Consider the following 17339-nt stretch of genomic DNA (forward strand, 5'->3'; position numbering starts at 1 on the left):
GGTTTCACACATGTTATAGTTAGCGGAAATTTTACTGATAAAAAACCAATGAAATTCCCCGTTATAGTTAGTGCAGGCAACTATAACTCACGCGACCGCAATCCTCTGCTGATGCTAATACTGTATTTAGACACTTATTTGCCCATGTCTTCTTCCATACATTTTTAGCTATACATATATTACAAATATTTTTTTTTCATAAAGACACATATGTCATCAGCAGAAGATTGCGGTCGCGTGAGTTATAGTTGCCTGCACTAACTATAACGGGGGAATTTCATTGGTTTTTTATCAGTAAAATTTCCGCTAACTATAACATGTGTGAAACCTATGGTTTTTTCAGTGAATTTGCAAGGTTTTTTAAATGCTAATTCCTAACTATAACGTGTGTGAAACCTATGGTGTTTTTCAGTGAATTTGTACGGTTTTTTAAATGCTAAGTTACTTTACGCCATTCGTGGCGTGCGCGCCCACTTTACGCAGTTAGTGCCGTGCACGCACGGTTGGCACGCGGTGCGATGACAAAGCAAGAAAGCACGTCAACAAATCTGTTTCTGCTTTCCTCCGTGACTATGGTATGGGTGCCATTACCACAACAACTTGCGTTATGACATGCAAGACATTTATAGAGGAGATGGTGTGCACTTCAATGATGAAGGGAACAGAGTCTTCCTCTTGAACCTTAGACTCTGCATCGGTACTTACTTGTAGGTACCACTAAAAAATCATTTCATAAACACAACGGCTCTTTTAGAGCCCCTAATATCTAAACACTTAAATCTGATTTCATTTTTTTTTTATTTTTTTTTCTACCATACGCTTACCGTAAGCTTACCGTACGCGTACCCCGTGATTTTTTTTAAAATCAATAAATGTTTTCTTTGTACTTTACAGTCCTTCTTTGACCCCCTCACAAATGTAAGGGGGTCTGTAACTCTCCTCATTGCCCCCTTTTCTTGTTTTCACTCTTTTTTTCTGAGTGAAATACACAAAATGGCGGCCGCCGCTTCCTGGTTTCGGCCGATTCGAATGTTTACTAAGATCTAAGAGCCAATCAGAATCGCGCTCGCGCACGCCACCGTACGCTTACGGTAAGCGTACGGTAAGCGTACCGTAAGCGGGCTCAGATATATATATTGATTTAAAGGCTATTTTCTCAGAATCTACTGAACAGATTTACACCAAACCTACAAAAGGCACTTCCTTGACCTAGGGACTACCTCTCTGCCAAATTTCGAGTAATTCTGTTCAGCCGTTCGGGCTGTAGCTCGTTCTAAAGGTCCTATGGAAAAATGCATGGGGAAAACGCGTTTTGGGACCCCCCTTTTATCTCAGCCCCCGCTTGACGGATCCCCCCGAGACTTTCAGGGTAGGAGCGGAGCGTAGCGCCCCACCTATTTTGAGAAATTCGCGAGGATTCATCGACCGGCGCCAAAGTTATTCAAAATAGAATGTTGAGGTTTTCCTATGGAAAAGGGGTCCTAACTATAACTACCTACTGGCGACCGCCAGTAGGTAATATATATATATATATATATATATATATATATAATATATATATATATATATATATATATATATATATATATTTATATATATACATATACATATTACCTACTGGCGGTCGCCAGTAGGTAGTTATAGTTAGGACCACGTTTCCATAGGAAAACCTCAACATTCTATTTTGAATAACTTTGGCGCCGGTCGACGAATCCTCGCGAATTTCTCAAAATAGGTGGGGCGCTACGCTCCGCTCCTACCCTGAAAGTCTCGGGGGGATTCGTCAAGCGGGGGCTGAGATAAAAGGGGGGTCCCAAAACGCGTTTTTCCCATGCATTTTTCCATAGGACCTTTAGAACGAGCTACAGCCCGAACGGCTGAACAGAATTACTAGAAATTTGGCAGAGAGGTAGTCCCTAGGTCAAGGAAGTGCCTTTTGTAGGTTTGGTGTAAATCTGTTCAGTAGATTCTGAGAAAATAGCCTTTAAATCAATATATATATCTGAGCCCGCTTACGGTACGCTTACCGTACGCTTACGGTAAGCGTACGGTGGCGTGCGCGAGCGCGATTCTGATTGGCTCTTAGATCTTAGTAAACATTCGAATCGGCAGAAACCAGGAAGCGGCGTCCGCCATTTTGTCTACCGCACTGAGTGTTATGTATCAAACATGATGGCCAAAAACATGTTACGGGATGTTTTGACAACTCCCTCTCACATAGTCATGTTGAGGGAGTCCCCAAACATCCCCCAAGAGCAAAAACGGCATTATTTTTTTTTCGGCAATTTCGCGGGGTACGCTTACCGTACGCTTACCGTAAGCGTACGGTAAAAAAAAAAAAAATAAAAAAACACTATCCACACTTTCTCCACCCCTTGTGCAAATGGTGGCCGAAGGCCACCATTTGTGCATGGCTTATCAGAGCACAGAAATTTCCCAAAAAATTTCAACAGATTACCTATCACAAGGAAGCGCATAATATGTCCTCCATGTGCGCACGGTGCGCGAAGCGCATCGTGCGTACATGGCCCATCTAGCATAACGTGGGCACGGCACTAACTGCGTAAAGTGGGTGCGCGGTGCGCGAAGCGCACCGCGTGCTCACTGTGCGCGCACGGTGCGCGAAGCGCACCGTGCGCGCACGGAACGAACTGCGTTAAGTGGGCGCGCACGCCACGAATGGCGTAAAGTCACTTAGCATTTAAAAAACCGTACAAATTCACTGAAAAAACCATAGGTTTCACACACGTTATAGTTAGGAATTAGCATTTAAAAAACCTTGCAAATTCACTGAAAAAACCATAGGTTTCACACATGTTATAGTTAGCGGAAATTTTACTGATAAAAAACCAATGAAATTGCCCCGTTATAGTTAGTGCTGGCAACTATAACTCACGCGACCGCAATCTTCTGCTGATGACATATGTGTCTTTATGAAAAAAAATATTTGTAATATATGTATAGCTACAAATGTATGGAAGAAGACATGGGCAAATAAGTGTCTAAATACAGTATTAGCATCAGCAGAGGATTGCGGTCGCGTGAGTTATAGTTGCCAGCACTAACTATAACGGGGCAATTTCATTGGTTTTTTATCAGTAAAATTTCCGCTAACTATAACATGTGTGAAACCTATGGTTTTTTCAGTGAATATATATATATATATTACCTACTGGCGGTCGCCAGTAGGTAGATATAGTTAGGACCCCTTTTCCATAGGAAATCCGCAACATTCTATTTTGAATAACTTTGGCGCCGGTCGACGAATCCTCGCGAATTTCTCAAAATAGGTGGGGCGCTACGCTCCGCTCCTACCCTGAAAGTCTCGGGGGGATCCGTCAAGCGGGGGCTGAGATAAAAGGGGGGTCCCAAAACGCGTTTTTCCCATGCATTTTTCCATAGGACCTTTAGAACGAGCTACAGCCCGAACGGCTGAACAGAATTACTCGAAATTTGGCAGAGAGGTAGTCCCTAGGTCAAGGAAGTGCCTTTTGTAGGTTTGGTGTAAATCTGTTCAGTAGATTCTGAGAAAATAGCCTTTAAATCAATATATATATCTGAGCCCGCTTTCGGTACGCTTACCGTACGCTTACCGTACGCGTACGGTGGCGTGCGCGAGCGCGATTCTGATTGGCTCTTAGATCTTAGTAAACATTCGAATCGGCCGAAACCAGGAAGCGGCGGCCGCCATTTTGTGTATTTCACTCTGAAAAAAAGAGTGAAAACAAGAAAAGGGGGCAAAGAGGAGAGTTACAGACCCCCTTACATTTGTGAGGGGGTCAAAGAAGGACTGTAAAGTACAAAAAAAACATTTATTGTTTTTTTAAAAAATCACGGGGTACGCGTACGGTGAGCTTACGGTAAGCGTACGGAAGAAAAATGGTGTGCGCGAGCGAGATTCTGATTGGCCCTTAGATCTTAGTAAACATTCGAATCGGCCGAAACCAGGAAGCGGCGGCCGCCATTTTGTGTATTTCACTCTGAAAAAAAAGAGTGAAAACAAGAAAAGGGGGCAATGAGAAGAGTTACAGACCCCCTAACATTTGTAAGGGGGTCAAAGAAGGACAGAAAAGTACAAAAAAAACATTTATTGATTTTTAAAAAAATCACGGGGTACGCGTACGGTAAGCGTACGGTAAAAAAAAATAAAAATAAAAAAATGAAATGCAGAATTAAGAGTTTAGATATTAGGGAGCTCTAAAAAGAGCTGTTGTGTTTATGAAGTCATTTATTTAGTGGTACCTACAAGTAAGTACCGATGCAGAGTCTAAGGTTCAAAAGGAAGACTCTGTTCCCTTCATCATTGAAGTGCACACCATCTCCTCTATAAATGTCTTGCATGTCATAACGCAAGTTGTTGTGGTAAATGGCACCCATACCATAGTCACGGAGGAAAGCAGAAACAGATTTGTTGACGTGCTTTCTTGCTTTGTCAATCTGCGGACAGAAATGATTGGACCAGTTCCATTTTTGCCTTTGGCATATGTTGGAAAACACAAAGGCAGTTTTAGGGAAAAGTGAAAACAGTTGTGTAAAGGTGTCCTTCATAAGCATTTCCAGACCTACCCCAGTCAAAGTGCCTAGGTCATTGCCACCACAGTGCACTATTATGAGGTCAGGGTGTTGGATTTGCATGAAGGATTTCACCAATGGCATCATTTGTTGCCACTTTAACCCTCTCTGACCAATCCATTTAATGTCTACATTTGGCAAAGCAAGGTCTCTCACCATATCTGTTTTCTCTGCATACTTTTCACTCCAGAAGACATAGCTGTGCCCTACAATCCACACTGTGAACATCTTCAAAGGAGAACTGGATGCACTCAGGAGGTGTCTTTCAGTAGAATGGCAATATGAAAAGAAAGACAGTTTGGAAATGGAGGCATACATATTTTTTTCAAAACAAAAAGAACTGATTGGCTGTTTCATACCATTCTAGAATAAAAACTAGGCTGTATGTGTAAATTAATAGAAGCATGTTTTGTAATGGTACAAAAAAATGTGTAACCAAAGAACAGTACTATGGATTTGCTGTTAGGTTTGAAAAGTCAAGCACTCTTGCTCTGTGGAATTGAAACATTGTGTGGCGAACTTCTGACCTAACTCCACACAGCAGTGTTCCATGAGCTGTTGCTATGGTAGCAGGCAGAAGTCAAGTTGGGGGAAGGGTACTAGGCAGAAGTCAAGTTGGGGGCAGGGTACTTTTGGAAAAGGGTTGGTTTTCAACCAATAGAAATGTGTGATTACATTTGAAAAAAAGGGGGAAGCACTGAGATTTGAAACTTACATGTATATGTGTGGAAAAATAGAGGGAAAGTTTGCCATTATCTGGTTCTGCTGAGAGGAGAGAGGTGAACACAACAGAGATCCTGGCTCTGATAATCTGCTGTTTGAGTGCCACATTTCTTTCACAACTAACTAATTTTAAAGGTGAGTTTAGAGTTTGAGAGGGGATGTATATGGTAAATTAAGAAATGAATAATAGAAAAGCAATTCTTTTTGTTGAAGTTGTGTTTATTATTTTCTGTTTTGGGAGAAATTTAAATGTGAGGAACATGTAAAATAATATGGACTATGTTTTCACGATAAATTAAGGTGTACTGGAAAAAAAAAGAATAGTTTAAGGGTTTGAGGTTGGACTCAGTAATGCAAATACATTCAGCATCACTAAGGCTGGTTGCCCTTGCTGGAATGTAGGCAGCCACCCAGGTTACACATGGTGGTGGTCTGAAAAAGCAGTTTGGACATGTGCATTTAAGAAAATCAAAAAAGTGGTTTCATAATGTGTCAGTCTGTAAAAGTGATTTTCACTTGCCAAAAAAAAAGAGCAGTAAGTGTGCTTTCATGTTAGAAAAAATAGAAGAAAAAAAAATAAATTAGCATTTAAAAAACCTTGCAAATTCACTGAAAAAACCATGGGTTTCACACACGTTATAGTTAGGACTTAGCATTTAAAAAACCTTAGAAATTCAGTGAAAAAACCATAGGTTTCACACACGTTATAGTTAGGAATTAGCATTTAAAAAACCTTAGAAATTCAGTGAAAAAAACCATAGGTTTCACACATGTTATAGTTAGCTGGACATTTTACTCGTAAAAAACCATTGAAATTGCCCCGTTATAGTTAGTTCAGCTAACTATAACTCGCGCGCCCGCAATGCACTGCTGATGACGTCACATATTACATCACTCATGACATGGTCAGTGACATCACTCATGACATCACTGATGACATCTCAAATGACATCACTGATGACATCATCCAGTGAATGTGTGTTTTTCTGAAAATTAAATATGTTTTATATATGTATATCTCAAGGTCGATGAAAGAATAAATGGGTATATTACTGTCTAAATGGATGATTTCTTATTGAAAAATTGATTGTGTAACTGACTGATTAAGTGTATCATAGTGAATACATGGCTTAGTGAGTAATGTTTAAATATATAAATATCTGTATCAGTCTCTCACTTTGTGTATAAGTGGCTGCATGGGTTGGTGAGTATCTACATGGGTGTCTATATAGGATATTAGTTGGTTTTTTGAGTATCAGTCTGAGTGTCTGCATGGTTCGGTGGGGGGTATTACGTAGTGCATAGGTGCATGAATGATTGACTCACTGTTTGTATGTGTTGATCAGAGCATGTGTGTAGGACTGCATGGGTGGATGAGTGTGTGTATGGGTGTGTTAGTGAGTGAATGACTGTCTCAATAGTGTCTTTATGAGTAACTACATATGTTTTAAACTAGTATATGTGACTATTGGTGTAAATAAGTGAGTATATGTGAGAGTGAGACATTGGAAGAGTTCCTGTATGAATAAGTATGTGTTTCTATAAGTGATTGTTTAAAAGACTAAGTATGTGTAAGTTTCCGTAGAAGTAAGTGTGGTGGTGTGTGAATAACTGTATATGCAAGTAAATGTATGTTTTATTCTTTATTAGCATGGGTGACTATGTGTGTGAGTAGCTCTATGGATAAGTGGCATTGTGTAACAGGATGTATAGGTGTATGAGTACATATGATAAGTGAGTACATGTATGAGTGACTGTATTGAACTGTTGGTGAATGAATGGATGTGTATGTGGATCTTAGAATTACTGAAGAGGTTGTTGTAACTGTTATTGGTATGTCCATTCTTTTGTAAATTTTAGTCTCTATTTTTGTATGTGTGTATCAAAGGTTATATTAGGGTGAGAGGAGGTCTGCCACTCTATCACAAGGATGATGTCATCAGTGATGTCATTTGAGATGTCATCAGTGATGTCATGAGTGATGTCACTGACCATGTCATGAGTGATGTAATATGTGACGTCATCAGCAGTGCATTGCGGGCGCGCGAGTTATAGTTAGCTGAACTAACTATAACGGGGCAATTTCAATGGTTTTTTACGAGTAAAATGTCCAGCTAACTATAACATGTGTGAAACCTATGGTTTTTTTCACTGAATTTCTAAGGTTTTTTAAATGCTAATTCCTAACTATAACGTGTGTGAAACCTATGGTTTTTTCACTGAATATATATATATATATATATATATATATATATGCCTCATGAGCCAAAGGGAATGTCTAAGTGTAAAACTGATAAATCTAATGCATACCGCAGAGTACAGTGACGTAATTAAGCAATGTATTTGGAAAATCCAACTCTCAATTCTGATTAATAAAAGGTTCAAAAACATAAAACCACGGAACTGTAAAGACGCAAGGCGCGTAATACCAGGACATCCTCAACACGCTGAGAATCATGTACCTACATAGAAGTACAACGGAGTGTATAGAGACATAATTTGGCACTATGTTGGGAACTCTCAATCTCTAGAATAAAGTTATTATGACGTTCAAAATATAAACCTAGGGACCACAAAGAGGCTATGCTCCTAATCTCGGGACAGCCTCGATAACGCTGAGGATAAGGTCACTAAATATATAAGGCAAGTAATAGTTACAAAAGAACGTAGGTCGCGGTTCAAGACAGATACACTAAACTTAAGTCAACTCACCTAGAAGCAATCCATATTACAACTGCTACGTCTGCCACAATTCGGCCGGTGTTCTCGAGTGTGAGAAACCAACCGGCTTCCCGGGCCGCCATTTAAAGTGACGAGCAAAATCCGGGTAAAACATTTGTGCCTCGGAGCACAGCGGGCGCCATATTGGAATAACTAATGTGCAAGTCACGTCTTGAGAAATCAAATGAGTTGCTATGAGTGTTCAAGAAATATGCCATTGTAAGACAGGTATTGTGGGGTTAATTAAAGTGGGACGTCATGCAAAACATCTCGGTAAAGTTGCCCTAAAGCAAAATGGTACTAAAAAAACAGACAGAGAATGGCACAAAAGTATAGTACAGATCAGTAATACAAATAGTGACAACCATTTTACCAATCCAAATTAACACATCATTACGGTGGATAAAAGGAGCAAATGGTCTAATATCCTAAAGGCGATATGTACCGTAGAGAACCAGTCACTAACTGTTAAGTATAAAATCATTAAAAATAGATATCTTAACCTTAGCAATTCACTAGTGTCCCACCCACAAGCAAACAAAATATACAGAATGATGTAATGTTGTAGTCTGTTTGTACACATCATTGGCGTATTCACATTGATATATATGATGTTGTGAGATTCTTATCTTCTGATTACAACATTACATCATTCTGTATATTTTGTTTGCTTGTGGGTGGGACACTAGTGAATTGCTAAGGTTAAGATATCTATTTTTAATGACACAGATATAAATCATCTTGAAAACAGGAGTGCATAGTATCTCCTGTTCATTTTGCGATCGCACGTGTTACTGAGTAGGGAGACCTTTTTTACGCTCTGGATTTAATGGTACCTTTAGACTTGAGGGGCATGTGGCAGGGCGTTTAGCTAACCCAATTTATTGTTGGTGGCTGTGTTTCTTGAAAAAGGAGTATTTGATTCACAATGGTTTTATACTTAACAGTGGGCTGTCCCGAGATTAGGTGCATAGCCTCTTTGTGGTCCCTAGGTTTATATTTGGAACGTCATAATAACTTTTATTCTAGAGATTGAGTGTTCCCAATATAGTGCCAAATTCTATGTCAGGACCGGAGGCTCCGATTATGCTTCTCTTTTCTTTACTCGAAAAAACTCAGCAGCCAATCAGATTACAGTATCAGAAAAAAACAACTACAATACCCATGAATACAGTGGGTATGACCCAACAACCATAGAGAGTCCCTCTATAAAAGGTCCCTAATAGAATACCACATCCTCTTTCTTTGTTGCTCCGCAGCCAGTTAAGTCCTTTCACATTATTGTTGCATTGTTCATGTTCTCACTGTATTGTATGAGTATTGTGACATTAATTACTTTACCGCGCTTGGCCGCTGTTAGAAGGCGACCTCAGAGGGGCCCGGAGGGGGGCACTGACTAGCCTGAGATCAACCCTCAAGGTATCGTAGCCGGGCACTGGCGGGAGACTCCTCAGGGGAGGAATCTCGTATCTAGGATCGTACACTCGGCACCACACGACAAAGAGACACCACACCGTGAGTTCTTAAGAACAAATCTTTATCCGATCGGAGTCGTAGGATCTTTATGATCAGCAAGGCAAATATATACAAGGAGAGCACGGGCTCACAGAGTCGGGGGGGGTAGGAGGTAGCGGGACAGTCTTTGGGGATATGGATCAAATGCAGGGGCGTACCCGGCGCACAGCTCACAATCCTTGAGCTGGGGGATACGCTTGTCGTCGTCGGGGTCCGGCGGGACCAAGAGAGTCTGTGAGAGCCGCGAGTCACTCAGCAGGGCTCAAGCACAAGTTCGGAGGTCTTACGATCTTTTCGGGGAGCCGCGAGTCACTCAGCAGGGCTCAAGCACAGGTTCGGAGGTCTTACGATCTTCAGGGAGCCGCGAGTCACTCAGCAGGGCTCAAGCACAAGTTCGGAGGTCTTACGATCTTCAGGGAGCCGCGAGTCACTCAGCAGGGCTCAGGTGTTTCCAAAGGCGAATCTGCCGGATAGTCCCAGAGCACCCCTTGTTATAGGACGACTCCTCTTTGATGTCCGGAGTCTGTGCAGGCAGGGGTCTCGTCACCTGGGGGTCGCTTGTCGGGGTTTCCTGCCATTGTCTTTTGATCCTTTCAGGGCCGGGTCGGGAGGAGTCCCAGACACCCAGCAGGCGTGGAGCCAGCCCTCGGGGAGGCCGGCGGGCCGATCGAAACCCACCTTCCCAGGGGAGCTCAGAGGTGCGATGGAAACTGCTCCTCCCTCTCTCATCCCAATGGGAGCGCGATGTCCCCCAGTCAGAGTGGCGCCTCTAGGCCAGGGTCGCGCTGGGGCCGGGCGGCCATCATGGTGCATGAAGTGGGCACGCGGGCCCGGTGTGGCCGAAAGGAGGAAGGCCACGGACAGGGAAGTCCGGGTCGGGTGTGTGTGTGTTCTGGTGGGAAGGATCGGCTAGGCCGTGTGCTCGGGAGCTGCGTGAGGTGCATGGGTCAGGTTATGTGGTGCGGGAACAGGGATGGCCATGCCACGAGGCCGGGTCTAACACGCGTCCCCCCCAGCTGAAAGCCGGAGAGAACTACCCATCCTCTTGGGGGTTCTCTTCGCTGAGGCGGAAGAACCAGGAGAGGCCATCGGCGTTGGCGTGGTCAGTACCAGGGCGATGTTCCACGGTGAAATCCATCCCCTGGAGGGAGATTGACCACCGCAGTAGTTTGGGGTTTTCTCCTCGCATCTGCATGAGCCATCGCAAGGGGCGATGGTCGGTTTGGACTTTGAAATGGGTGCCGAACAGATAGGGGCGTAACTTCTTGAGGGCCCAGACTACGGCGAACGCCTCACGCTCGATGGTACTCCATCTCTGTTCTCTGGGCAACAGCCTTCGGCTGAGGAAGGCTACGGGCTGGTCTAGGCCTTGGTCATTCACTTGGGACAGGACGGCCCCAATTCCCTGCTCGGAGGCGTCCGTTTGTACCACAAACTCCTTGGAGTAGTCGGGAGCCCGAAGGACGGGGGCTGTGCACATGGCCGCTTTCAGGGCATCGAACGCCTCTTGGCAGGCAGGGGTCCACTGCACTTTCTTGGGTTGTTTCTTTGACGTGAGTTCCGTGAGGGGACCGACTAGGCTGCCGTACCCCCGGATGAATCTCCGGTAGTAGCCCGTGAGGCCCAGAAAGGCTCGGACCTCCGTTTGGGTAGTGGGGGGTTCCCAGGCTAGGATGGCGTCGATCTTGGGCTGTAGAGGAGCGACCTGGCCGCTTCCGACCTGGTGCCCCAGGTAGACTACCGAACCTTGCCCAATCTGGCACTTGCTGGCTTTCACGATGAGGCCTGCCTGGCGCAGGGCGGTTAGCACCCTCCGGAGGTGCTGGAGGTGCTCACTCCATTCGGAACCGAAAACTGCGATATCGTCTAGATAGGCAGCGCTGATTTTTTCCGGCCCAGCCAGGACTCTATTTACCAGTCGCTGGAAGGTGGCCGGGGCATTTTTCATCCCGAAGGGCATCACGCGAAAGCGATAGTGCCCATCCGGGGTGGAGAAGGCGGACCGCTCCTTGGCTCCTTCTGTGAGCGCAATTTGCCAGTAGCCGCAGGTGAGATCGAAGGTGCTGAGGAACCGAGCAGCCCCGAGTCGGTCAATGAGCTCGTCGGCTCGGGGAATGGGGTGGGCATCGGCTCGGGTGACTTCATTGAGTCCCCGGTAGTCCACGCAGAAGCGGAGTTCTGGGGCGACACCGGGGGCAGCTGCTTTCGGGACCAGGACCACGGGGCTGGCCCAGGGACTGTCTGAGGGTTCGATCACTCCTAAGGTCAACATCTTCGAGACCTCGGCTTGAATGCAGGACCGGACCCGATCAGGGACTCGGTAGGCGCGGTGTTTCACCGGTGGGCTGTCTCCGGTGTCCACGTCATGGACACACCAGTCGGTGACTTGGGGGACCAGGGAGAATAGGTCGGGAAACTGCCCTAGGAGCTGGCGGCAATCCTCACGTTGCTGGGAAGTGAGGGATGGGGAGAGGTTCACTCCCTCTACGGAGCCATCCTTCTCTTTGGTGCACAGGAGATTAGGGAGGGGATCCAACTCCTCCTCGGCCCCGTCATCGGTGGCCAGCAGGAGGCTCAGCTCCGTCCGCACAAAGTGAGGCTTGAGGTGGTTCACGTGGAGGACCCGGAGGGGGTCCCGTGGTGACTGGACGTCCACCAAGTACGTGACCTGGCTCTTCCGCTCAATCACCTTGAAGGGCCCGGTCCATTTATCCTGGAGGGCGCAGGGTTTCACGGGGGCCATGACCCATACCTGCTGGCCCGGCTGGAACTCGACCAGAGTGGCATTCTGGTCGTACCAGCGCTTCATCTCTTCCTGGCTCGCCTCCAGGTTGGCCTCGGCCATCTCTCGGAACTTCCTAGTCTGGTTTCGGAGGGTCAGGACGTATCGGAACACATCTCGGGGGTGGCCTCGGGGCGCCGCCTCCCACCCTTCCTTGACCAGGCTGAGGGGCCCCCGGACAGGGGGCGAACAGGAGGCAGGGGAGCAGGACGTCCCACTTACGCCGGAGGGGCTCTTCCAGGCCCGCGATCATCCCTTTCAGAGTCCGGTTAAACCGCTCTAGCAGGCCGTTTCCTTGGGGGTGGTACGGGGTGGTGAACTTATAGGACACTCCACATTGTTGCCACAGGGACGTCATGTATCTGGAGATGAAGTTCGTACCGTGATCGCTTACGACCTCGCGGGGAAAACCCATACGGGAAAAGATTCCCATCAATGCCCGGCCCACCACGGGGGCTGTGACGGTGCGCAGGGGTATGGCTTCAGGGTATCGGGTGGCATGATCCACCAGGACGAGGATAAAGCGGTGCCCTTGGGAGGCTGGGGGGTCCAGGGGCCCCACAATGTCGATCCCGACCCGTTCAAAAGGGGTACTGACGACAGGGAAGGGTTGGAGGGGAGCCTTGCGCTTTCCTCCGCTCTTCCCACTAGCCTGGCACGTGGGACAGGACTTGCAGTGGGCTTCTACATCCGCTCTCATTCTGGGCCAGTAGAAGTGAGTCACGAGGTGACTGTAGGTTTTGTCCTGGCCCAAGTGGCCTGCGAGGGGGACGTCGTGGGCCAAGCCCAGGAGGAGGTCTCGGAAGCGTTGGGGTACCACCAGCACCCGGGCGGATCCTAGCTCCACCGACTTCTGCTCGCTGTACAAAAGGTCATTCTCCCAATACACCCGGTGCGTTCCAGTTTGGTCGCCCGCGGCCTGGGCCTCTGCTTGTTGCCGGGGCGTCGTCGACTTCCCCAAGGGGGTTCAGTCGGGCTGCCATGGATCGGGTGGTGGCGCACACCCACTCAGGGAGACCCATCATCCCTAGGTGGGTCTTGCGCTCGACTTGTTTCCAGGGGGAACTTTCCAGGTCGTTCCCAGGCTAGGATGGCGTCGATCTTGGGCTGTAGAGGGGCAACCTGGCCGCTTCCGACCTGGTGCCCCAGGTAGACTACCGAACCTTGCCCAATCTGGCACTTGCTGGCTTTCACAGTGAGGCCTGCCTGGCGCAGGGCGGTTAGCACCCTCCGGAGGTGCTGGAGGTGCTCACTCCATTCGGAACCGAAAACTGCGATATCGTCTAGATAGGCAGCGCTGAATTTTTCCAGCCCGGCCAGGACTCTATTTACCAGTCGCTGGAAGGTGGCCGGGGCATTTTTCATCCCGAAGGGCATCACGCGAAAGCGATAGTGCCCATCCGGGGTGGAGAAGGCGGACCGCTCCTTGGCTCTTTCTGTGAGCGCAATTTGCCAGTAGCCGCAGGTGAGATCGAAGGTGCTGAGGAACCGAGCAGCCCCGAGTCGGTCAATGAGCTCGTCGGCTCGGGGAATGGGGTGGGCATCGGCTCGGGCGACTTCATTGAGTCCCCGGTAGTCCACGCAGAAGCGGAGTTCTGGGGCGACACCGGGGGCAGCTGCTTTCGGGACCAGGACCACGGGGCTGGCCCAGGGACTGTCTGAGGGTTCGATCACTCCTAAGGTCAACATCTTCGAGACCTCGGCTTGAATGCAGGACCGGACCCGATCAGGGACTCGGTAGGCGCGGTGTTTCACCGGTGGGCTGTCTCCGGTGTCCACGTCATGGACACACCAGTCGGTGACTTGGGGGAACAGGGAGAATAAGTCGGGAAACTGCCCTAGGAGCTGGCGGCAATCCTCACGTTGCTGGGAAGTGACGGATGGGGAGAAGTTCACTCCCTCTACGGAGCCATCCTTCTCTTTGGTGCACAGGAGATCAGAGAGGGGATCCGACTCCTCCTCGGCCCCGTCATCGGTGGCCAGCAGGAGGCTCAGCTCCGTCCGCACAAAGTGAGGCTTGAGGTGGTTCACGTGGAGGACCCGGAGGGGGTCCCGTGGTGACTGGACGTCCACCAAGTACGTGACCTGGCTCTTCCGCTCAATCACCTTGAAGGGCCCGGTCCATTTATCCTGGAGGGCGCAGGGTTTCACGGGGGCCATGACCCATACCTGCTGGCCCGGCTGGAACTCGACCAGAGTGGCATTCTGGTCGTACCAGCGCTTCATCTCTTCCTGGCTCGCCTCCAGGTTGGCCTCGGCCATCTCTCGGAACTTCCTAGTCTGGTTTCGGAGGGTCAGGACGTATCGGAACACATCTCGGGGGTGGCCTCGGGGCGCCCCCTCCCACCCTTCCTTGACCAGGCTGAGGGGCCCCCGGACGGGGTGCCCGTAGAGTAACTCAAAGGGGCTGAACCCCAAGGATTTCTGGGAACGTCCCGGTAGGCGAACAGGAGGCAGGGGAGCAGGACGTCCCACTTACGCCGGAGGGGCTCTTCCAGGCCCGCGATCATCCCTTTCAGAGTCCGGTTAAACCGCTCTACCAGGCCGTTTCCTTGGGGGTGGTACGGGGTGGTGAACTTATAGGACACTCCACATTGTTGCCACAGGGACGTCATGTATCTGGAGATGAAGTTCGTACCGCGATCGCTCACGACCTCGCGGGGAAAACCCATACGGGAAAAGATTCCCATCAACGCCCGGCCCACCACGGGGGCTGTGACGGTGCGCAGGGGTATGGCTTCAGGGTATCGCGTGGCATGATCCACCAGGACGAGGATAAAGCGGTGCCCTTGGGAGGCTGGGGGGTCCAGGGGCCCCACAATGTCGATCCCGACCCGTTCAAAAGGGGTACTGACGACAGGGAAGGGTTGGAGGGGAGCCTTGCGCTTTCCTCCGCTCTTCCCACTAGCCTGGCACGTGGGACAGGACTTGCAGTGGGCTTCTACATCCGCTCTCATTCTGGGCCAGTAGAAGTGAGTCACGAGGTGACTGTAGGTTTTGTCCTGGCCCAAGTGGCCTGCGAGGGGGACGTCGTGGGCCAAGCCCAGGAGGAGGTCTCGGAAGCGTTGGGGTACCACCAGCACCCGGGCGGATCCTAGCTCCACCGACTTCTGCTCGCTGTACAAAAGGTCATTCTCCCAATACACCCGGTGCGTTCCAGTTTGGTCGCCCGCGGCCTGGGCCTCTGCTTGTTGCCGGGGCGTCGTCGACTTCCCCAAGGGGGTTCAGTCGGGCTGCCATGGATCGGGTGGTGGCGCACACCCACTCAGGGAGACCCATCATCCCTAGGTGGGTCTTGCGCTCGACTTGTTTCCAGGGGGAACTTTCCAGGTCGTTCCCCAGGAGACAGTCGACTGGCTGGGAGGTTCTCACTGCGACTTTCAGTTTACCGACCACCCCTCCCCACTCAAAAGGCACCAGGGCTACCTTACACAGACTTTCCGTATTGTCAGCGGAAATTACCGGGCAAAAGACGTTGGGGAGGACCTGGTCTTCGTTGACCAAATGACTGAGGACACCGGTGATGCTGGCCCCGGTGTCACGAAGGGCCTCTACTTGGTGGCCATTGATCGTTACGAGCTGCCCATATTTCTTCGTGTTGGAGGGCAGGAGGCTTCCAGGGACCATTTCTCTATCTCCTAAGGATACTAGGGCCATGGCTGCGGGTTCCCACTCTATGGTCTCCTCAACCTCCTCCCCCAGTGCTACATTGGCTATCTGTCTAGCGGGGGGTGCTGCCTGGGTGATGTGTGGGGCCAAGGGGCATTCAGGGTCGTTGGCGTAATGCCCGGGCTTCTCACAACGGAAACAAGTGATGGTCACCCGGTGCCCCCGTCTCACGGGGGGGCCGGATACAGCTGGTGGGGGTGCCGGGAAAGGCGGAGGTTGGGTTTTCGGGGGACTGGACTGGGACTCCCTCTGCCCTCCCTGGTTCCCCCCCCCTCTCTGGCGGGGTGGTCCCTGACTGGCTCGGGGGTACTCTCCTACAGGGCCCCGGAGACCCGGGTGTTGGTCCAGCGATCCGCCTCGACAGCCAGCTTTCTCGGATCCGTGAGCTTGCTGTCGAGCAGATGCTGGCGCAGTTCCACAAAGCAGTTTGCAGCCAGGTGTTCCCACAACATAAGGTCGGTTAGTTCTTCTAGGGTGGTTACCTTGCTGCCCTTGATCCACCCATCGAATGCGCGGCTGAAGAAGTTTACATACTCCACCCAGGTGGTGCCCGGGATCTTCCTGCAGTCCCGGAACCGCTGGCGGTACATCTCCGGGGTGAGGCCGTACCTTGTGAGGAGGGCCTCTTTCATGTGGTTGTAGGAGGTCTGCATGGAGGTTGGTAGGTCGAGCAGGGTGTCTCTCCCTTCGCTCAGAAATCGTCCCCACAACCCGGCCCCCCAATCCTTCTGCGGGACCCGATGGGAGGTCATGGCGACCTCGTATGCCCTGAACCACTGTTGAATGTCATCGTTTTTGTAATATTCTTTGACCACATCCTTGGGGATGTGGACCTTCTGCTCCACCGGGGAGGCCGCCTCTCGGCTTCCCGGGGGCCGCGCTTCTACGCTTTTTGCTTTTAGCTCGATTTCCTTCAAGCTGCGTTCGTGCTCCAGTTGAAGTCTCCTTCCTTCGTGTTCCCGTTGGAGTTTCTTCTCTTCTAGTTCTCCTTGCACTCGCATCTGTTCCACTGCTAGCTTTTTCTCGGCTAATTTCAACTCGCCCTCGATTTTGAGTTTGGCTAATTCGAGTTCGTGGTGGCGACTTCTTTCTCTGTCTGCGAGTTCCTCCGGGGATAGGCCCCCGTCTGGTAGGAAGCTTCGCACCTGGTTGCTGCTGCGTTCTCCTTGGGAGGGTCCAGCTTTGTCGTGGGGCTCCACCGCTCCTTCTGGGCGGGGAGCTCCAGAATCCACCCAAGCTTTCAGTGCTTTCTGCATATCTTCTTTGGTGTTGAGACCAGTGGTAGCGATTTTGAGTTCTTTGCAGAATTGCTTCAGTTCTCTGTGTGTGTACTCCTCCAGTTGTTCCGCCTGGAACA

The sequence above is a fragment of the Triturus cristatus genome, chromosome 1_1 (genome assembly GCF_964204655.1).
Source record: "Triturus cristatus chromosome 1_1, aTriCri1.1, whole genome shotgun sequence".
Taxonomy (NCBI): Eukaryota; Metazoa; Chordata; class Amphibia; order Caudata; family Salamandridae; genus Triturus; species Triturus cristatus.